General features: G+C 43.2%; 1 long non-coding RNA gene across 1 annotated transcript; it reads right to left on the bottom strand.

Annotated features, from left to right (window-relative positions):
• Positions 1 to 9,564: 9,564 nt before the first annotated feature.
• LOC149917973 (uncharacterized) lies at positions 9,565 to 23,355 on the bottom strand. The gene is made up of 3 exons (XR_016467387.1): positions 23,233 to 23,355; positions 14,062 to 14,175; positions 9,565 to 9,693 (listed from the first exon to the last, which is right to left on the bottom strand). It is a non-coding gene; the product is annotated as an uncharacterized LOC149917973 (long non-coding RNA).
• Between the last annotated feature and the right edge of the window lie 806 nt (positions 23,356 to 24,161).

The raw sequence follows: 24,161 nt of genomic DNA on the forward strand, positions 1-24,161 counted from the left end.
TGGAAGGGACCTCAAGGATCACGAAGCTCCAACCCCCCACCACAGGCAGGGCCACCAACCTCCACATCTCACAGCAGCCCAGGCTGCCCAGGGCCCCATCCAACCTGGCCTTGAACACCTCCAGGGATGGACGGGGCATCCACAGCCTCTCTGGGCAGCTGTTCCAGCACCTCACCACTCTCACAGCAAACAACTTCCCCCTGACATCCAACTGAAATCTGCCCTCCCTCAACTTCAAACCATTTCCCCTTGTCCTGCTGTTATCTACCCTTTCAAAGAGTTGACTCCCCTCCTGTTTGTAGGCTCCCTTTAGGTACTGAAAGGCTGCAGTGAGGTCATCCTGCAGCCTTCTCTTCTCTAGGCTAGAAGTGTATGGGCTCTAATCATTCTACACCGCACAGAAGAGCTGGATCAATCCTAACAAAGCCAAGTCCACTTGGGACAGTGCAGAAGCATATAGGAAAGCTAGAAGTGCTTTGAGAAGAAGCAAGGCAGTTCTAGTGGAGACAACCTCCTTTCAGTGCAATGCATGGCTCAGATATCTTCACTGAACTCGCCCTAGAAACCCAGCATTCTGCCTAAAAATTTTAATTAAAAAAAAAAAAAAAAGGAGAAAAGCAAACTAGAAAGCATTCACCTTGCCTTCATTAGTGAACACACAGCAAACAACTGCATCCTTGGCAGTAGGGAGAACAAAACTCATCTCCTCTCTCTCCAGCCATCGGGAAGTTTGACGCCTGGGCTGAGCCTGTCGCGTCAGCTCTCCTGAAAGCAGATGATGAAGGAGAGGTGAAATGAATCACTGCCTGCAGGCACCTGGCAAGGACTTATTTTGGGAGAGTGTGAGTCACTGGATGTACCTCCAGGGAGAGCCTCAGAGGAGACCAAGCACATGCCGCCCATCGCTGATGTCAGCCAGGACGAATGACATCCACAGGGCCAGGAATAGCTTGTGGATACTGACGCAACAGCACGGGCTGGTGCACAGAACTGCACAACAGCCTCACGCTGGTTTTTTGGTAGAGTTGCAAGCATGAAACCAGGTTGTCATCACCCTAGAATGTGTGGTGCAACCATCGGAGCGGGGCCAACAGCAGAGCATTAATGGTGCTCCCAGCAAAGCCAATGACACATGAAAAAGCAGAGATCTTTCTGCCAGCAATTAGTCATCATCTTCATTTGCAGCCACCAGTGAGGAGCTTCCCATGCTGGGCTGGCTGAGACTGCTTTAAACCAAGCACAGAGTAATCACAACAGCAGCAAGGAATCACCCATCCCTTCTTACCTTCCCCTGCTGCAGCCAAGCTTGCTCCTCTTCTCCAGCTTGTCATGATGACAAATGAAAAAAATCTTCACCATCTTTTCACTACTGATTAAGTTTAAGCAGTGAGCACTATCTAAAACAGACACAAATCATTCATGACAGAAAACAAAAAGAAAATCCACGGTTCGAGATTTTACTTTCAAATTCCTGATCTATTGACAAAACAGATGGAAATGTAGCAGCATTCCCTTTGCACAACCTTGGAGAAATGGATCTCCCTTCACTTCCAGGATGGCAACACCCTTACTGCCACTGCAACCCTCTTCTTTGCAATGCAATCTATGCCTCACCAGCAAATCCCTTCTGATATTGCTACATTCTCAGCAGTGCAAGGAGGCAGCAGCAGCAAATGTTTTAGCAGTCATTTTGCAGGCTCTTTCATTAAGCGCTTCTGTTGATGCTGCAAGAAGTAATCACACCCTATTACCAGGCCCAGTCACAACATGCAGCCACACACTTCTTTTTCCATCAACAAACTGATTTCATAGCAACAACAACATCTGCTCTTTAGTCTTTCAAACACAGGGACGATTACCATATCATTTCTCTGCTTGTGAGAGAGAAGAGGCAAAGGGGCCAGCCAGGCTGGGGACAATAGCATATGGGAAACGTGCCCATATGGATCTTAACATCAAGAGAGATGCCACCTCCTTCCATAAGGGGATACAGAATCCTTCATGCCTCATTCCCAAGCAGTTGCATTTAGGCACAAGGAGCAGCACGGTGCTTGCAGGACCTGGATTCACCCCAACCACAGTCAGCAGGCAGACAAGCACACTGCATGGCTCTGCTCCATGCGCCCAGGTCCCATAACCAGAAGTTCTCAATGGCCTTGAATCCACGTTGTATTCAACAAAATAAAACACACTGAAGAAGAATCACAGAGACATGGCACTGAGGGACGTGGTGTTGGGGATGATGATGTCGGAGGTCTTTTCCAACCTTAACAATTCTAAAGCCACCCATGTTCATTGTAGCAGGTCACAAAGCCAGGGAACTTCACTCCATGCAATTCCCACTTCTTGTAGCTTGCACGGGTGGCACTGCCATTGCCCATTGCAAACTGAGCACATAGGCAGCATGTGAGGCTCTGCTGATGTACAACTTGTTCAACTGCACGTCTGTCTGCTTATACATAGGGCTGCAATGGCTGTGTGCTGCCTGTTCCACACATTCATGTTTGCAGATGCTTGTTAGCGCAGCAGGAAAGAGAAGCTGGAGCATTTGCTTTCTTTTTCTGTCTCCAGAGCAGTCAGAGCTGCTGAAACCTTAGAAAAGCCTCACAAAGCCCCAGTTAATGATTTTCACTTCAACCACAAAGGACCACCAGAAAGGTACTCAAGCAAAAAGCCTTTATGATTACACATAATCTAATACAAATGGAGACTCCAGCTTTGCTTTGAAAAGCACTTCTCTATTAGACAGCCCAAAAAAGTACAGGTTTGCTTGCATAGCCCATGTTGCAGAACTTATTAAAGTATCAAGTCAAAAAAAAAAAAAAAAAAAAAGCAAGAGAAGGAAAGGCAGGGAGCCAGAAATGCTTATTGCACCACCTCCTCCCATCCTTTCATGTCCATCTCAGCACACCCAGCCACCAGCCTTGCCTCGAGCCTGCCAACCCTCTCATAGTAACACATGGGATTTACAGAAAGAAAAATCTTCTTTAAATCACTTTCCTAGGTCTGCAAATTCATACCCAAAACTTAAAACATCTCCAGACCCTACCTGTACTCAAGCAATATGACTGCACAGAAATCCCCCCTTCCCTCCAAGGAGCAAAGTTGCACTCTTCCTACCTCCAAGCATTTCCTTACTCTATCAAGACAGCTGCAGGCTGCACAGACCCACCCACCTCATTAATTAAATATCCAAGATAATTATGTCCCCGTAGCTTCCTCCTGCGTAATCTACTCCCAACAGTATCTTTTAGAAAAGCACTGAATTTTCATGATCAAATCACTCTTTTATTCTTTATTTTTCTTATGCTTCCTCTCTCAGACAAAAAGAGAAAAAGTGAAAGAAAACTTCTTTGTAGACTCAACTCCATCTCTAATCTCCTCCCATCTCCTTGAACATCCTCCCAGGAGGTTTCAGGCTCCAAGTCTTTACCACTTCTGAGCTGAAATTACTCCTAATGCTTCCACGCATCCAGATTTGCCCATTCCTGCCATTTTGCAATTGTAGCTGTACCAGAACAGTAGCCTGGGGAAGCCTCAAAAATCACTGAGAAGCTCGTAGATCAGCTCAAGTTACCCTGCAAACACCCTGCAGAGTCCCTCCTTGTGCAGAGTGACGTGGGTCCCATCAGGAGCACCACAGTGCAAGGGATGCCAAGGCTTACCACTTCCCTTCTTTCTGTGCAATATCTTCCTCTCTTGCCACATTAACCGTGCCTCAAGCTTTGTCTCCTCCTCTCAACAAGCTTCAAGTTTTAACAAAGACAAGTATTTTCTCAGTCATTATTTTCTCTTCCCGGTTCTTCAGGGTTTTCCCCCTAGAGCTCCCCATTAAGCTAAATCCATGCATTCATGCAGTAAACAATCCACTAACCAGGTCACTGCACATTACTCCTTAATTATTCCACAGCTCTGCTGCAGTCAGATTGATTCACTTTTCCTCCTATTGTCCATATCCCTTACTCCCCTTCTTAAGCAAGGAAGGAAAATCTCCCATGCTGCTGGACACTGGTTAACCACTTCTGCCCTATTGCTGCTTGGGGCCACAAGAAGGCCTGCATGACCCTGTCTTGTAGCAGGGTCTCATTCTTACCCTCCATTTGGTGCCCCTTTGCAGCCCCAATTGGGAAGTCAAATTGCTTCATCCTTGCAGATGGTCTCCCAATTGGTTCCATCAGATTGGGCACCTATTTACTGCCTGCTAAAAGAAGCCTCAGTTCTTCATGTGCCAGGCTGGGTGAATGTATGAGTTGTCCAGCCCAGAATCATCTTCCAGGTGGAAAGGAGCCAGAAAGGCCAGGCTGGATGTGGTTCTGGGCAGCCTGGGCTGCTGGTTGGCGACCTGCACATAGCAGGGGGTTGGAACTGGATGAGCACTGTGCTCCTTTGCAACCCAGGCTATTCTACGATTCTGTGATCTTGCAGGACTAGATGAGATTAGAGGTCTTTTCCAACCTTAATGGTTCTACGATTCTACTTTGGTTTCTGCTGGTTTCACCACTCAGAGCACTCCAGGTCTGTAGTCTCATTAGTCATAACACTGCCTCCTAAAATGTCTTGAAATCAGCCCCTATAATCCATCACAGAGCAAGCAGCTTACTGCCATTTGCTACTGCCCCTTGGTCTTAATATATAGCTGATAACAGGTTTAGAGGTAGCCAACTGCTTGGGAATGCTCTTTCTCCATCCTATTTTACTGCACTGCTTATAAATGCTCATCTCCTGCAGCAGGCAGGTCAGACTCTGGGTACTGCAACTTCTTTCCCCACCATCTGCAAGCCATAATTCCACCTTCCATTGCACAGAGCTTCCTCTGTGCCTCGGCATTTCAGTACCTACAAAGGAGACGTGCTCCTGCTAGAGCTGCAGACTGTTGGCCCCATGGTTCCATTTGCCTGACATCCCTTTCTGCACTGCTCCTGCTGAGGAGCTCAACACAGAACTCACTCCAATTTAGAAGTCACACCTGCCTGGCTTTCTGCCAGCACCAATAAGCCATCAGCCCAAATTCTTTCCTTGTATGGATTATTTTTTGCACCTGAGCTTCGAGCTCCAGAGCTGTGCTAAATGTCCTCCCCCTTTAATGTCTTGGCCTTTCTGTGTTAAAGAGAAAGGTGCTAGTAGTATATCGTGCTTTCACTCCCAAGGCATTTGCACAGATTGTTTTACTGCAGCCCTGTCCTTCAGCTCATCACAAGCACCAGGGTTCAATCTGATAATCCTCCTTCCTAACTTTCTGCAAGAACGGTTGATTAAAAACCAAATTAAGTTTCTCCATAGGGTTAAAAGCTGGCATATTGCCTACATTCAGTACTGCTTTCTTTCCTATAGGCTTTTTTTCATTCCCGACACTTGGTATCAGTAACAGAGACTTCTCCTGGCTTGTTATTTCAGATGGGCTGGGACTGGAACATCTATCCTGCCAGATGCCCTTGAGTACTCAATAAATTAAGGAACAGATACACCTTCACATAGTCTGAACATGAGGGAACCACGCTCATATTTTTTCTTGAAGTATTGTCTTCCTGCACTTGTAGAAATGACACTGCAGCATCAAATGACTACATTAGAAGTGCTGTGATTACTTCACTGGGAGAAACTGCAGAGCCAGCCTCAAATAAAGACATGTCATTTTGGCACACTTAGATTATCAATCTAAGAGCACCAACTGTTAGCATGGGTACCACATCCCTGCAGTACTATGCCTTAACAATGCTGCTAAGTGCTAGATGACGAAGGGTGGGCAAATGAAGAGCTCTGGCTGTTTCCCTGCTCTCTGGCAGCAATTTAAATACAACTTGGAATTCAAACCCTTGTGCAGACCCTACTTACATCCTCACCGATTGTTTGCTCTCCCTTGATGGTGAAGTGGCCAATGTCATAGCAGAAGAGCATATCAAAATGAAGCCAATGTTCACTACGTTAGTAAGCATTTAGTAAGAAGAGTGTTTTAGAGCTGCTTGGTGTTTTCCTCTCACAGACTTTCTAAACACATGAATTGACCAAGTGATGCTGACACAGCACCAGCCTCTCCTGGGTCACTGTTCTTGGTTTGTCACAGGTGGAATTATACCTTCATTCGTAAGACAGAAGCAGCAACATACTTATTGATATAATACAGTAATCTAAAAAAGCTTAATCATAAAAAGCCAGCAACTTAACAAGACCTGAAATGGCTAAGTATGCTTGATTATTTACTGCATAGAGGGTAGAGTTAAACACGTTCATCCAGGAGATCCTCCTGTTGCATCATGAGGTTGAGTGGACCACTTGCTTTCAAAACTCCTTGAACTGTGGAGAGAAGAAGCCTACATGAGGCCAAATCCACTCCTAGTCCCAGACCTGGTCAGTGGTTTCCATCTAAAAGATTAGATGCACAACCAAAGATTGCATCTTAGCAAGTCTCACAAAGTTAACAGACTATTAGATTCTATCCAAAGATGTGTATCAGCAAGGAGTCTCTCAGCATCAAAGCACAACTGATCTCTGCACAGATGTAACCTCAAGAGGTGTCCCTACTCAAGGGCAGATCTTGTCATGCAACCCACTGCTATGCAGGAGAGCTCAAGTGAAATCTGTGAACTGAATAAACAGCCTGGAAGTAAGCACACACTACACGTTCATGAGTGGCTGACAGCACTCTCTTTGGAAAAAAACACTTGGCATCTTCTCTCTGAAACCTTAGGTTACATCCATAATCACATCTTAAACTAGAGAGACAAATACCTTGCATACATCTCTTGGTTATAGCAGGAAAGCTGAGCACACAGTCATAAGCTCAAAGGAACTGTGGCTTCCACTCAGAATCACTTGCTATCCCAACTTATGATCAGGAGAAATTTAAGGGATTTCCTGGACCAGATGTTCAATTTAAAAGCATGTTCACACCCTCTGGATTTGCAACTGCAAAAAAGACACAATCACAACAAAGGCTTAGAGCAAGATAAGATCCACAGGTAGTAAACCAAGCTGTTAGCATCATGTTTTACTCAATGCTACGGAGTATAAACAACCCATACTTGCTCCCAGTGAACCTTCTTGACGGTTCAGTCAGTTGGCAAAATTACAAGCCATTTGCAAAACATTAGTGTGCATTTCTAACATATCTTGGTACATCATTATAGTTCCAGAGGACTGGAAGAGTGCTCACACCACATCTACATGAAGCAATATGAGAGACTAGCAAGTCATAGGCTAAAACACTGTCAAAATTCAGTTCTGGGCTCTCTGGTACAACAGATATGGCCATACTGGAAAGAACCAACAATACAAAGGTACTGGAGCATCTCTCCTAAGAGTAATGGCTAAGAGAGTTGATAGCACTCAAGCCTAGAGAAGAGAAGGCTCAGAAGGGACCAGATCAGTGTATACAAATACCCAAAAGGAAAGTGCAAAAAGGACAGAACCAGACTCAGCTCAGCGCCTAGCGCCAGAACAAGAGACAACAGACACAAATCCAGGCCATTCTATGATGATTCCATGAAACCAAAGCACAGGAGATTCCCTCTGAACACCAGGAATCACTCTTGTTCTGCACAAGTAACAGAACTCTGGTAAAGGGACCAGAGGGCTTGTGGAATCTCCTCCTGGGAGACATTCAAACCCATCAGGACACCATCCTGGGCACATTACTGAGCATCTCTACTGGGGCAGGAGCAGGAACAGATAGACCCAGAGGTCTCTGCCAGCATCAGCCATTCTGCAATTGTGAACCCTAAGAAAAATAACAGAAGTCATAGCAAGAGCCAACAAATAAACTAGATTTCCATGCATACACAAAGCAGTGAAGCTAATTGAGTATGCATTTAGCCAGAAAGCACAGCAGGACTTTCAGCAGTTTGCTCATGGCAGAGAGCAACACAAACTCTGGCTGTAGGATTTAGCAATACCAGGCTTGAACCTCTCCTTACCTAATTGCCTCACTGAGGTCTGCTCAGTGTTCTATCCCTCAGCAGGGAAATGTTTCCCATTAACATTTTCCCCCCCTCCAAAAATGATCCATTCTCAACAAATCATCGCTTCTTCACAAATCCATTTGATCAGGAAGTTTGACACAGCTGTTACAATGAGTGAATATATTAACTGCTAAATCGATATGAAAAGCTTTAGGCTACTCAGTTAGTGCCAGACTGAGCACACATTTCTTCAGACTTTCTTTTCAAAAGTCCATTCCTTTTATTTGCCCCCCAAAATTAGAAAGCCTAGCTCTTTCAGAAGCAACAAGAGGCTGCATTGATAATTGCCTTTTGCAGAGAAGATGATATAACCTAACATGATGCAGCACAGATGTTCCAGTCGTAGCACTAAAAATAAAGGTTTATAATCCAGGACAATCTAATAACTGCTGTGTCTAAATCGCTGAAGGCATCTGCCCACAAAAGCAAGCTCTGGTACTCCATTAAGTGTTGTACAGATGTACATCAAAGAGGACCATCTCTGCAACACCGCCCTTACCTGGACTTCTTGTAGCACCCTCATGGCACAAATAATGATGAGGGTTTTGGAGTTCTTTTATTTTAACACCTGTTGTTAAAGCAGCAGCTGGAATGCAGGCCACTACAGTGGGGTTTTAAAAGCATGGGATAAGGCTTCATGTTGGATATATGGGGAGACCCACCATACCCCAAGCATTCAGGGGTGGCACCTGCAGACAAGGGGGTAAAATAGGAGTTTGGTGCTCATGCTGCCTGGGTGCTCCTATTGCCTTGATTTGAATCTCACTCAAAAATGCACAGCAGGAAAGCAGGACACATCTCCACAAATTGACCAAAGGAGTAAAAAGTGAAATAAAGTCCACGTGGCACAGCTGTATTCTCAGTTACAGCCTTTTTAGTGACATCAACACAACCAAACTTGCCTTCAGCCTCATCCTCAACCCCAGGCACATTGTGCAGCACACAGCCATTTCAGGGACAATGCTACCACAGCCCACAGCCTAAAGCAAGCCATCAAGCTGCATTTGTACAATGCTAGGCACATTCTTTTGTGTTTTCACATCATTCCAGGAGACCCTCAGCTGCACGCAAGGCCCCTACTAGGGTTCACAGTCCCTTAGTAGGGTACTGACAGCCAGATGTATGCAGTTTATTTTCCTTAGTTTTTCTTATTTACATTAATAAGCCCCTTTAAGGACAACATGTAGAGTTCGCACGTTCCTTCTTAAACAGTAAATTAATCTCACTGCTAAGACATTTTTGCCAACAACAGGAATGCAAAAGGGGGCATGCTCTATAAGAAGGTATTGCTAGGATAGAGTACATAGACTCTAATTCCATTTTTATTACCTTAAAGATATCATTACTGAAGTCAAGGAATTCACATCTGCAAAACCAACACAAGGCTGAAGGAAGACTTCCACAGTGGAGGCAGTAGAGTGATGGTGATGATATAGCACTATTGTCAACAACACATTTTCCTTTGTTAACAGTACGAAATGTTTAATGATTAAAAGGCTGCATTTTGCTGACAGTATCGAGAGAAGACTTATTTTCAGTGAGCAGCTGCTGCTTTTTCACAAAGCGACTCTCCATTAGAAATAATACAACAGGCTGGTATGGCCAGGAACAGCTTAATGTCTGAAGTTTGTGAACTGGCGAACACAGTCCTATGCTGCTAGTATTTGAATCACCAATAAACCAAATGGTCCATCTCCAGTTTTATGAGAACTGCGAGTTAAGCCAGGCAGGAAAAGAGCTAGGAGGAAAAAAAGAAAAAAAAAAAAATGGGTCGCACAGATTGTTTCATTTCAGTGAAATCTGCAAATGTCATTTTGCCCCTTGTCTGTCACAAATTTCTTCCCCCCAAAACTTTGTCATGCTCAGCTTTAATGCATCTGCCTCCATGGCATCATTCCCCAAAAGCAATGCATCTTACTCCCTTAAAATTAAACACAAAGATCATCATGCAGCAGTGCCTATGTTAAGCAGAGGCCATAGTTAATAGCACATATCTTCATCTGGCATAATCTAGCATTCTAATGCCTTCTGTTGTAGTGAGCTGCTCTCCATGGAGCTGCCCTCCCAAAGGCACTTGAATTTCTACATTAGTTTCCACCTGACTAACTATGTGACATGGAGATACTCATCGTTGGTGAGCAGGTTAATGGAGAAGCTCAAGGGATACCAGTTCCAGCTCCTTTACATAACTGTTTGCTTGCACCTGATAAACACACAGATAAATCTGCCTTGCATTTTCTAGCAGTGGAAAACAAAGTGTGATACAGGCAAAATAGTTGGCATCTAGATTTTAGTTAAAAAGACACAAAAACACTAAAACAGCACACCAGGACTCAAGAGAAAATAATATGAATAAAGGGAACAAAGTATGGGCCTGGGGATAGTATTCCTCACTGTATCAAACATCCAAGATTTCCTTCCTAAAATGGCAGGGTAATGAGCCTTCAAGTATTACTTATCCCCCAGCAGTCCAGGCTCTAACCTCAACCCTAAAATTACATCATTCCTGCAGTCGTATTGATACACATCTTTTTCCACAAAGCTCTGCAAGTTTCTTTGCTGCAGGTGGAGGGCAAAGTCCACCCATGCATCCTCAGAGGGTAGGAAGACAATTAAGATCCCTTCCTAAGTGCTCCAGGGGGACTTTTGCTGGACACAGACCTCAGTGATGCAGGAGCTCTCTGGACAGGCTTATGTTGGCTCTCAGTAGGTCTCAAAGCAATGAGAAATGTGGCACAGCCAGCTTGCAGCTGACACAGAGTTGATGCTCAGAAGCAACAGCAAGACTTCCATGGGCACCTTGAGGAGTTTGCCACATGCCAAGCTGGCATGGGAAAATTGGGAAGATTTGCAAAGAGAAGCCAACAGTTCATTAACAAGAGCAAGCTTAACGATGTGAGATGTGCTGAGGATGGGATTGGTTTTGTTACAGTTGATACAGAGAAGTTATTCAACTTGTCGCCTACAGAATTCAGACTATTAGACCCTAATCTGTATTTTAAGAACCCAGAGTGAAATAATGAGATATAATCATAAGAACTACTTTCCCCAAACTCACTGCAATTTACCAAATCCATTGCTGTCAATGGCTCTGTCAGTGACAAAGCAAGCATGTTCCCACTGGCTGGGCATCATCCCTAGCTTCACCATCACACCACAGGAGAGTGTCCTTCGCACAGCTGGAGTTGGAAACATTCTCAAAAATCTTTGATTCTGGGAAAACAACATTTTCCAGGAAAGCAATCATAAGAAAGAACACAGATTCTTAATAAAATTTCATCGAGTTTTTTGCTGTGTGCTGGGAATGCATTCAATGAAACACAAAAGTGCAAAGGCAGTCAGTCGCTTTATAAGGCCTGAAAGCCACAAGACAAAAAGCTGCAAAGTGCTTGTAAAAAGCAAAACATTCATATGCATTTTGTCTTTGTCTCCTAGAAAGCAAGTTCAACAGAATTTCAAGCCTTCATTGAAAGCAGGTCTTTTTTCCTAAGAGCACAGCAGAGAAAGGGAGAACTTGGCAGATATTGTATTTCAACACTGGACCAAACCTCCTTCCAATATCTCACCCAGAAGATAAGACTACAGCTACAATTCCTACTTCTGCCACCCAGCACTGCTCCAATAGGCCCATTCAAATTCACCCCTTTAGCACTCTTGTAGAAATCTCTTTATTTCCCTGTTTCTCTTGTCTTTTGTGCACCTCTCAGCCTGTCCAATGGAAGGCAGTTTAGATCTTAGGTCTAACCCAGTGCAATTCCTTTAACACAGAGCATACTTTTTCTATCACATCTGACCACTGAGTCCTCTGAAAGCTCCTGTCTTTTATCCAGCTGCTATTATTTAACAGATTATACATGCCTGAAGAATAGCTAGGTTTTGGATGAAGTATACTTCAGAGATGCTTTCACTAGCACTAGAAGCACAGTAGATAGTAGAATCTATCACTCACAATAGTGGTTAAGCACATCCATATATTAAAAATCCCAGCAAATTAGTTCTTGAATTTTTATTGTTTCAATTCAGTAATTGGTTCTCTCCCTACCTTTATACTTTATGAAGACACCTTCAGGAGCCAACAGATCCTTACCTTGAAGTCACTTACACAGATCAAGTCACATTAACCCCATTTTTTGATTTACCACATGGATTATGATTTTAGATAAGGTTACAGCCAGCATTTTGTTAGGATTTGTTTTCATATCCAAGGATTGTTCTATTGATAGTGATAACACCTGTTTTTCTTCTGGGCCTAATCCTGCCAGAACAACATTTAAGACAGGACAATGTCTTTTTAAAATCATCTGAAAACATGATATCATTATATATATCCAACAGTTCATCAAGTCTGCTTGTAACCAAGGCTTTGCCACTCTTTCTGCTTCCTTCTACAGTGCTGAAGAGAGGCTAAGTATGCAGTTTGGAAGGATTAATTAACGGGGGAAAAAAAGAAGTTAGTCCTATAGCAATGCTTTATCATAGAATCATAGAACCCTTAGAGCTGGAGGGCACCTCTGAATGCCATCTAGTCCAGCTCCCTACAACAAGCAGGGACTCTACAGTTCCATCAGATTGCCCAGGGCCTGATCATCCAGCCTCACCTTGAAGGCTGGAAAAACACTGAAAATAAAAACAAGTGGTTCCTAGCCAAGTTGAATGTTCAGACTCCCTTGACGTTGACTGGGGAGGCTGGGTGCCTAAGCACCAGATGTAGAACTCTCAGAGATCGTCAGCAAGGAGGAGATGCTGTCAATCAAGAAAAAGAGAAAATGGAAGAAACTGTTTTTCACTTGGTCTGATATGACTAATGGTGGACTACATTTAGACATCTCTACCAAATAAAGATTCAGAGCAGAAATTCCCTGAATTTAGGCATATAAATCATCAAAATGAGGTGCAGACAGCTCAGCTTTCTTTTCACAGAGACAGTGAAGATTACAGTAAAAGCAGATTAGAGAAAAAGGGGGAAATTTTCCTCGGTCAATCAAATAACAAGTCTTCCTGGCTTGAATGTATAAGCCTCAGACTTCGTCAAAGGCTTCAGAGTTTCTTCAAATTCAGACTGCATGCTTCAGTTGGCTCCAGCAGATTTTCTCAGGCTTGTTTTTCTCCTACTGAGAAATCCTGGTTTGCACATTGTCCTAGCAAAGCTTCCAGTCTTGGAAGACTGCATGAAGATCCATTTGGACAGAGGCCAAATTGCTGTAATGGAAGTCTGAATCATCCAAAGCCCTTTGTAAACCTGACTGCCAGGTCTTGAGGCTGGCGACCAGCACAGACAGATATCATACTTTGTTCTCCAAAATACATGCTCAAAAGAGACACGTGTAGACATCCACACATGCCAGATTGTAACATGAAAGTTCAAATTGCAAAACAAAAATTAAAACAAAAAAAAAAGAAAACCCACCAAAAACAAGAAAACAAAAATACATCCTTGAAATGGACGCGTTTCAGAGTTTCAGCACCAAATGCAACATAAGACTTCCCAAAGATGTCTCAATTATTTCTTTAAATATATCCATGCAGCAGATTTGTTTACACTCATTGAGATAGACTGCTGCTTTTTTAGAAATGGAAACGAATACATCTGTTGAATGCAAATATAAAACATTTGCAGTTTTCCTGAGCAGCAACACCTCCGTTTAGCTATGGGAACAGGCATTTGAGCACACGCGTCCTGCACATGGACAGTGTTTACATGTGTAGTTGCTGCATAAAAAACCTCAGTGCTCAAATTAATTTATGTGTGCAAGAAGTACTCGTTTGAGATCACTCTTACATGAGAGAAGAATGTACTTTTTTCTTTTTTAAGTGATAACTTGTGGCAGACATGGGAGAATAATGCATAATAGGTGCTTTATTTAATATCCAGACTCATCCAGACTAGATGAGGTTAAGTCCATCTCTGAACAAAATCTGACACCCCACACTTAGTTGGAGCTCCCACTGACAGGCACCTGCTAGGAATTGCTGTTAAATTAATAAAAACAAGATTTATACAAAAAGCCCAGTATTAATTGAAGCACTCAGCATCTTGTTACTTCTGAGAGTATAATGGACTTGTGATTAGGCAGTTTGTTAAGCATCCATTCCCTGGTGTTCTCACCTGATTGCAGTTAGCACCTCATCATGTGTTGCAGAGAATGAACAGTTGGTGCATCTTCACTGCAGGTAAAACACATTCAGTAATTCTGGAACACCATGCTGTCATCCACATTTCCTATGAATGAGAAACCATTTTGTTCCTACAACAAAACTAAGTTCAAAAGAAATTAATCTCAGTTTAGGTACTGACTCCCTTCTGGCAGGGATTGCCTTTAATCAAGTTGAATCAAAGCTGAGCAAGTATTATTCCTCTTGTATCACACTTATCAATCCTGTCCTACTTTCATCTCGTTTACTACTCATGGAATTGAAATTCAGTGATGTGCAGTGTCCAAGTCCTCCAGGCCTTTTTACATTCATCCCCCTAATGCAAGCTTAAATGAAAAATTATCTGCTACTTAAATGGCCAGGTCATTGAAATCTTATTTCAGTTTTTCTTTGTGTGGAGGAGATTACAGTGACCTGGACCTAACAGTTCAGTTTATCATAATGCCCCTCTAACTAGTTTTATTGACACTTGACTTTGAAACTGTGTTCTCTCAAAGAAAAAGGCTCCAATCAAGAAATTCTCAAAGATCCCTCACATGAAGGCAATACAGAAAAAAATCACAGAAACATTAAGGTTGGAAAAGACCACTAAGAGCATCAGCTCCAGCTGTTAGCACGTCACCACCATGCCCACTAAATCAGGCATCTCCTGATCTATCATTACTCATCCCCACAAATTCACCTTGCATCATAAGCACTGACTCAACTTGAGGCATGTTTATAATTTCTGAAAATACTTTGTGGTTTTGGAGAAGTGCAAATGCATGCATTTCTTGTAGTGGACAATTTCTTCTTTTAGAAGCAGAATTTTCCCCTTCACATCTCTCTCCTATTGACTATAAAGAAAGCCTAAGATGATGACAGATTCCTAAAGACTTTTTTTTTTTTAAGTACATGATAAGCATTTGCTGTAGATGTCTTAACATGGTATCTTTCAAAATTATCCATTCTACCTGCAAACATTTTGCCCTTTTAGCTATTTCTTTTTCTCAAAAAGGGTCCTGTTTGTACATGTAATAACTCCAAGGCATTGAATTTGAAAATATTATGGTCATTACAACAAAAGCATTCCAAGGACACTTGAACTGGCTCCACTGCAGTCCTGGATGCGATGAAAACACTTCTGAAGTTGTTACAATTGCAACCTGCATATCCAGAATCCAGTATAGCAGTTCATATTTTGCCTCCAGCCCAGCTTCCAACCCTCTTGAACCACAAACTTTTACTCTAAGGAGAAAGATTTTCGTTTTAAGTCTTTAGCATCAAGCTGGAAGGCCACTGGTTTCATGAATCCAACCGTTATTCAGGGTTTGATAATACTATCATCTAGCACCGTGTTCCTGCCTCATACGAGCACGGGATCCCTGAGCCAGAGACCTCTGTGCCAAGAAAGGCCATTCGTTATGGCCACTGCCTAAATATTATTTCTCCCATACAGCAGCCAAGAGATGGTTACACGAAATCACAGAATCACCAAGGTTGGAAAAGACCTATAAGATCATCCAGTCCAACCATCCACCTATCACCAATGGTTCTCGCTAAAACATATCCCTCAACACAACATCCAAACGTTCCTTGAACACCTCCAGGGAAGGGGACTCCACCACCTCCCTGGGCAGCCCATTAGCTTGGTGTTAGACATTTTCACCAAGTTTCAACATACTTAAGCTCTGGCACTTGAGACAGCTTAGGCCTAAGGCAGTATTTTGGCTCAGTGTGGGCTTTGCCCTTGCTAAGGCTCAGTTCCTCAAGCTCAAGGTACGGTGCTTTTAGCTAGGGCTCAATCTGTCACATATTCTCTCAGCAGCACCCCTAGTTTGCAAACACTTCTCAAAGCCAAAACATCCAGCAGTTGTACATTGACAATGCCCAAGAAACGAGACAACCACACAGTGATTATCTCTTCCAAGGCTGCCAATATTGCATAGACTTTTAAACTTCCTATTCCTAGGCTGTAAGAGCAGAGCTTTTTGTTTTGGAATGCTCTGCCTTCAGAAGTAGTCTTAGAATCCCTTAGAAAGTAACCAACCATATAATAATACAGCTGTTAGATATAAGCAGTAATACTTTTTGCCTAATATTCAATGGATTTGTCTGCCATGTGTTGCATTTTAGCACAAACTACCTCATGCTATTTCACCACAGTTTAAACACCCCTACTGATTTTGGTTAGAGAGTGAAGCACATTGTGCTCAGCACTGCGAGAATAATTGATTTCCTTGGTTTGTTAGTCAAACCAATGACACTCACCAAGGGGCAGAGAGAAACTTACTCCAGGTTAAATAAAACATTTTGTTTTGATAGGCCGTAAAAGCAGAGGAAATTTAGCGAGTGTTGCTTGAGCTAATAGTGTCACCTCAGTTCAAAACCCTCTCCTAGTTGATCAGTTAAGAGAATTTTAGCCAAACTCTTCCCACTTTCCTCCACAGCTCAGTCCTCAAAAGCCAACCCTAGAAACATTCTGAACTGTTTCTACTATTCTATTTCTCCCCTCTGCTGATGACTTACTTAATACTGCCTGGAGTCATGACCTGCATTGCTTCATGCCTGGTGATTGCTTTTAGCCCGTCTCAGAACTGCTCATCCTCCCCCCTTCAGAGCCTCAGTAAATGGCTGTTCTGCCTCACAAATAAGCCAAAGAACAGCATTTCAACAGCTAACAGCTTACTCGTGCAGAAAGGAAAAGAATGCAGTTCAAAAATAGGAACCATGGATTTGAAACAGGACGTTGTGAAAGCTGTAAGGATATCCAGGCCGCTGGAGGATAACAAGGAAACTAACCATAATCATTCATGTCTTGAGAGTCACAGATGCAATTCAGAAAGCCTGTATTTCTTACAGGTCTTCACGTGTACCTGTCAACATGCTGGCTCTAGCTCAACTTGACAGAAAACGCTGGCCAAAAGGCTTAAAGAAGTTGGACTTGAATGAAGTCTACTCACAAATCTCACCTAACACTTGTGGGAGGATTTTCCAGACAAAGCATCAAGGTAGTGATGCAGAGGAAGCTAAGGGCCATGCCTGGAGCAACACAGAGGAAACCCAAAACTGCTTCCAGATTCTTGGCCTCAATGACCCAGGGAGCCTTGGCCTCAAAGCCCCATGATGAGCCACTCTTCATGAACAGACACTGATGCCTCCTCCAATACCAGCAAGGCAGCAAATCTGCCTCTCTCCTTCACACATGCCCTTTTAATGAAAATAAACCCAAAAGTAATTTATAAGTATCAAACACCACACAAAGCCACCACCCATGGTGCTCCCTCACCTGCATCTATAATAGCAAGGGATGCCCACTCAACACAACCAGATGGAAATCATGTTCAAATATGATAGAGACCCTTGAGGTCTGCAGCTCCCATGCAAGCTAGCAGGCTTAAACACTACTCATCAACCATGACATTCACCATAACACAGATAGATATATATAGATATAGATATATAGATATATAGATATATATAAAACATAGATATGCCAGGCAAGCACACATTCAATTCTACATCTGGGTCAATAGGAGAAGCAGGAGCCATGGCACAAATTGAACAAAAAGCAGCTGAGCATGATTAAATCTTGTCAGCATAGAATAAACAATTTTCAGCATCCTAGAGCCAGGAAGAAGTGCAACACATCTAAAGACAAGACTGAAAGCGACTGAGATTTAAATACTCACCTGTTGAGCAAGTTCAACAATAGCAGAGCCAGATTTAAACATACCAGATAATAACTCACGATGGAAGTGAAAAAAATACATGCCTTAATTCTTCATACGTGCATGGAATTACATTTGGATCTGAACAGTCACACTGAGATGGAACAAGAGCAACTGACCATGCTGTTCCAGTCACTGACACCCAATGCCACCTACTCAGTAGTATTTCAAGTCCTGCATTTAAGACCATGATGAAGGGGGAAATAAAGGTATCAAACTTCAAGCTTTGTTTTCTGAGGAAACAAAGAAAAAAGATTGTGCAAAATTCCATAGGGCTCCCTAAATACAACACTTGCCTCATATTTATACAAAGACACCTCAGTCTGGCACATGAATAAAGATCATTGTTAAACCTGGATAAAGAAATTACGTTTGGCTTAAAGCATAGGTAATTTTTAATGCAGATTTGGGAAAATGCTCAAAACTCTTTGCAAATATTCAAAGAATTAAGAGCGTCAGGTAGGAATTATTTATTGCAGACGGTCCAGCAGCTGTTAAATGCTTTGCCAGAAACTGAGTATCAAAAGTAAAATAAAAAAAAAAGCAAAGAAACATGCTAGTAGGATTGTGCTATGCCCTCAACCAAGTCACCCAAGATGATTTGCAGAATGTAGGTTGTTTACATACAGTTTAAGTGTTGGGCTTAAGATGTTTAAGAGCTCATATAGGTGGCACAGTTCACATTCTTGCCTGACACAAGCACTGGTGTTCTAAGATCTCAGGCATTAGGTGTGTTTTATTTGTAATTTAATTCATAAAAGCAACCTCTGGGGCTCTTGAGCACACACACGCAGTGCTTCAGTGCAAACAGCTTTACCCAGCCAAGGGCTCCCTGCAGTTCAGGCAGGCAGGTCAAGGTACAGGTTAGTTTTGGATACTGCAAGATTATCATCCTTCTGCACAGAATGATTTATGAATAAGATGCAGAGTATAAGCTTTAGAAGTATCAGGATGGATGTTTCATATCTTCTTTCCCTCTCTTTCACAGGGGCAGCAGTCAATATATATAAGTAGCTACCAGTTGCCAACGTAGGCCCTAAATTAGGAAGCAAATTTTGCCTAATCTTCATCACACACAGCACAGCCAACATAAAATCAGTCAGAATTGGGCCATGCATGTTTCTGGAGACAAGAAAGCCTCCTGGTGTTTGAAAAATAATTCCCAGTGTTGGAAAAGCCTTGATATTGAATCATTTATTGATATGAAGAAAAAAGCAATGAACCCTAGTTATTAAGTCTAGTCCTGGATGGGTTTTAATTACGGGTAAGTGTTGGAAACTGGTCTCATCTTATATAGGTTGTCCTTGCCAAAGTAATGAACACCAACACCTAGTTCCAGATTTGTAGGAACATGACCTAAAATGTGTGCCATTATATCATATGGAAAATAGCTGAGTGACTCTGGAAAGAGCCAGGCTATGTCACACAGCTGTCAAAGGGAAATGGAAGCATTTGAAAGACACAAACGAGAATTAACAGATATGGCAGAACAGAGTTTGCAAGCTGTACTTACAGAACCATCTTTTGCTCAGAGCAACACAGGAGCCATTTACATCACAACCGGAGTACCAGTGAGCAGCACAAAAGCATACAAAAAAATTCTTTGTTTCCCAAGCGTAAGCAGCAATTACCTTTAAAGACAATTGCAAAAGTTCCAGGTTCCTGACAGAAGTCACAGTGCACTTTGCTGGGATCTCCCTGCAGCACTGCAGCGTGAGCTCCAATCCACCATAGAATGGCTTGGGTTAGAAGGGACCTCAAGGATCATGAAGCTCCAAACCCCCCTGCCATAAGCAAGAGCACCAACCTCCACATTTCAGAGCAGCCCAGGCTGCCCAGGGCCCCATCCAACCTGGCCTTGAACACCTCCAGGGATGGACGGGGCATCCACAGCCTCTCTGGGCAGCTGTTCCAGCACCTCACCACTCTCACAGCAAACAACTTCCCCCTGACATCCAATTGAAATCTGCCCTCTCTCAACTTCACACCATTTCCCCTTGTCCTGCTGTTATCTACCCTTTCCAAGAGCTGACTCCCCTCCTGTCTGTAGGCTCCCTTTAGGTAATGAAGGCTGCAATGAGGTCACCCCACAGCCTTCTCTTCTCCAAGCTAAACAACCCCTTCAAATAACTTAATTATTCAACCCCCTTATCAAGAAGGATTGGCAGGTCTGTAGCTGAATCTCTTGCTGCCAAACGGTGACTTGCAGCCCCCACCCCAAGGTGCCTCATCCTCTGATTGCAGTCAGGTGCTTTGCATATTGCATGACGCAATTACTTGAGATTCTTTGCTTTAAAAAAAGCTTCCAGAGTTGTTACCTCCACAAAAACCCTGATATCTCCCACAAAACCAGCCAATTAACAACCTGTGCATCTGGCAACACACTTCTTTTCTGCGCTGCTAATGCTTGCTTTCTTTGGGCAAGTCTGTCAGCAAAATTACACAAGGGATTCTCATCCAGCAACAGGGGCCTCACTAATGACAAAGCCCTGACACTTCAATGCATGCAAGTTCTTAACAGGCGCTGTAACCAAATGCCAACAGATATCCAAACATCTGGACTCTGCCAGTTGCTGCAAGAGAAGCAAAGTCCCAGTGACATCCTACTGCCTATCGTGCTCCAAAAGCATCCTACTGTCCCCATGCCAAGCACTGCATGCCTGTGCAGAAAGAAACAGCTAACAAGCTCCTGCCGTGCCCATCAAAGAGCCAAGTGATGTAACAAAACACAAAAACTGTGGTTATACTGGAATTGGTCTTCTCGCATATTAACTAGGCTAATCAGCCGGTAATAATTTCTCTATTAGCAATTGCATTCAGTTACGTAATAAACTAAATTAGAAGCCAAGTGCATTGTGTGGACCAGCTCGTTTCTTCAGAGCTTCTAGATAATACCAGGGGAGGAGAGAAAAACAAACAATGTTTATTCACTGTGCAAATGCCAAGCAAGAGCAAAGAATGATTAAAAAAAAACTATCAATCAAGTTATCTAAATCTGGGCTTAGTCTTTATCAATACCATCAACTGACTTTGTCACTTGCTTTCCCTTCTGTATACCTATTTAGGCTTTTATTGTTAGGTGATTTCCTGATTGAATTCAAAAACCTCATGGAACAGCATATTAGCATATTTTGAATATAAATGCAGACTCTGTTATGGGATTCAATTTCTCTCTGAATTTTAATTCCAAAGCTGTTCTTTTCCACATTGTTCATATGAGTAATCAGAATTTTAATCATTTTCACACACCTCAGAGATGGGACAGCAGAAAATACAGGCACAGAAGTGAAAGTTAAGTTCCAAGTTCCTCCCTAAGACCACATTAGAATCACAACCAGCACGTTCCACACAGAATCATGCCACCAACAGGGATATAATGAACACAAGCCCAGATACTGCGTAGGGAGTGAGACCCATAAATACAGGCCAGCGTTTCACCCCAGTTACCCATTCAGCATGCAGGGCAGGGAATTATATCTTACATCCCAAAGTCATTTGCATGGGTAAAGAGCTGAAAAGAAAAAGAATGGGAAGAGGAGCAGAAAAGAGGGCTTGGGCAAAATTGAGTGCCTGGCACGAGAGGAATCCCAGAATCATTCAGGTTCGAAAAGACCTCCCAGATCACCAAGCCTAACCCCAATCCATCCCCACCATCCTCAGTGCCACATCTTCATGGCTTTTGGACTCCTCCCTGGGCAGCCTGTGCCAGTAAAACAGAAATGAGGGCTGCCATGGGTTCCTCATGAAGGACACAGCACAGGGCCTGGAGCAATCTCTCCACTGCCTCCAGGCCCACGTGCTCACGCAAGGGCTTTTCAGAGGAACTAGTCATCTAAGTTCTGTTTTATCTCCAGTTCAAGTTATCTCCCTCGCACACTGAAAAAAAAAGTAAAAATAAAAATAGTTGGTTGAGAATTTGTCATTTCCAATCATCCATGAATGGATATCTATGCATGTCAAGCTAGAAGAGAGAAAGAGGAAAGAGGCTTCTGTCACTGCTGTTCATGGATGCAAGCTGATCGATGACCAGCTGGTAAACCCGTTTTAACCAAAACTGACTCCTTTTATCTGATGAATCCAAACTGAATACAAATCAATTTCTTGAGCACGATGACAGCCTTTCATCACTCAACTTTCATCGTTCAGCAGAAGCGTTATAAAGAAAATAGGAGGAAGCAATTCTGATTGTGTTTCCTTTTTGCTTTCCTTCAGGGTAAGAGAGTAGAGTGGTACATACATGCATTACCTTTTTATTAACTCTGTGTCCAAGGGGTACGAATTTCCCTGGGAAACTATTTCTCAGAAGCAAGGCTAGAAGATATGAGAGGAGCTCTTGTTTCCAAATCCAGGTGAATTTTTTTGGAAGCCCTCCTTTATACTGTGAAAATGTTTGCCTCCTGAACATTACTGTGCATTGATGCTGCACATCAAGCACACTACTGATCAAACAGTAGAGCCCACCAGCCCAAAGATCTCAATCCTACACAAAACCTCAATGTATTTCATCCCAATCTGTATTAAAAGCTCGTTAGGACCCCAGCTCTCCATGCTCATAGTCCAGGTTCCTGAGGTGATTCACAGCCTTAGCCCAAGAAAACCAAAACAGGTGAGCTATGAGCTACATCATTCATTATACATATTTAAAGCAAAAACCCAGGCACACCACGTAGCTACCATTTCACCTAGCTCTTGCACACAGACGGTGTACAGCAACACAACAGCAGCTGTTTGCAATGCTCGGGAGGTTTGAGTCATCTCAAAAAATAAAAATCAACAGCTGAATAAAGTCAGCTACCAGTAGCTGCCCTGGAGACTACTGATTTCTGTCCCATTGCATTGAGAAGCCACAGTACGGGGCCACAAAACAGGGCAGGACTGAAAGAAAGAGATAACGTAGCAAATCACAAGTTTTTATTGAAGACACGTTTGATGACTCTAACAAGGAACCACAGTGTTGTTAAAAGAAGTGCTGAGCAAATGAGATGTATCAAGATTATATTTGCTCTGAAGATAATCTTCAGAGTTTGCAATTTAAAGAACCGGACAAGTGACATATAAAAACAGGAGCTTATAATGTAATAGGATGTGTGTTTATAGCCATATGAACTAACAGCCCCAGGAACAAAAAGCACCTCAGAAGTAGATAGCTTCCTTCATCTTTTAGGGATTCAACATTAAAACTGCCTCAGTAAGATACCAACTGTTTTTTTAGAATCCTGCCTGTAGCCAGCTCAAGGCTTCTGCCTCAAAATACATTTACTGAAGTCAGCTACTGAAAAGTAATCAAAAGCTGCTCAACAACTTCCCACCGGACTCCTCAGCACAGGAGAGAACACTCAGTAGGAGAGAGAAACCTAATATATAGAAAGCAAACAAGCTTATAGAAAGTCCAATCCGTAACATGGGGTGCTAACCTTCCACCGGTCCCAATTCCTCTTCCTAGCAGAAAGCTCCATCCCTGACTTAATTGCAATGGTCCACCAGCGCTGGCTTGGCACCAACTGTTTAAGCAGTAGATCTCATTACCTTTATTAATTTCACCTGTACCAAGTAAGAAGTGGCAGTCAGGGTTGAGGCCTCTCCTGGAGAGCATTCCTGTTGGAACATATCCACCTCTTTGTAGTGTTTGGCAGTACACAAACGTGAGCTCTCCTTTCCAAGCCTAAAGGAAGACGAAAAATGAAAGATGGTTTTAGTAACAGCCCAGTGACCTTTTCTATAGCCATGTCTTGCTGTAGCTATATGCTACTGCAATATGGATGGGCCCATACAGAATCACACAGAATCACAGAATGGCCCAGGTTGGAAGGGACCTCAAGGATCATGAAGCTCCAACCCCCCTGCCACATGCAGAGCCACCAACTTCCACATTTAATGCTAGACCAGGCTGCCCAGGGCCCCATCCAATCTGGCCTTGAACACCTCCAGAGACGGGGCATCCAAAACCTCTCTGGGCAGCTGTTCCAGCACCTCACCACTCTCTCTGTAAAGAATTGCCCCCTGACATCCAACCTAAATCTCCCTTCCCTCAACTTAAAACCATTTCCCCTCATCCTGCAGTTATCTACCCTTTCAAAGAGTTGATTCTCCTCCCCTCTGTAGGCTCCCTTTAGGTACTGAAGGCTGCAATGAGGTCACCCCACAGCCTTCTTTTCTCCAAGCTGAACAAGCCCAACTCCCTCAGCCTGTCTTTGCAGTGGAGGTGCTCCAGTCCCCTGATCATCTTTGTGGCTCCTCTGGACCCTCTCCAACAGCTCCCTGTCTTTCTTGTACTGGGGGCTCCAGACCTGGACGCAGTATTCCAGTTGGGGCCTCACAAGAGCAGAGTAGAGGGGAACAATCA

The sequence above is a fragment of the Phasianus colchicus genome, chromosome 5 (assembly GCF_987193195.1).
Source record: "Phasianus colchicus chromosome 5, bPhaCol1.hap1.1, whole genome shotgun sequence".
NCBI classification, from domain to species: domain Eukaryota; kingdom Metazoa; phylum Chordata; class Aves; order Galliformes; family Phasianidae; genus Phasianus; species Phasianus colchicus.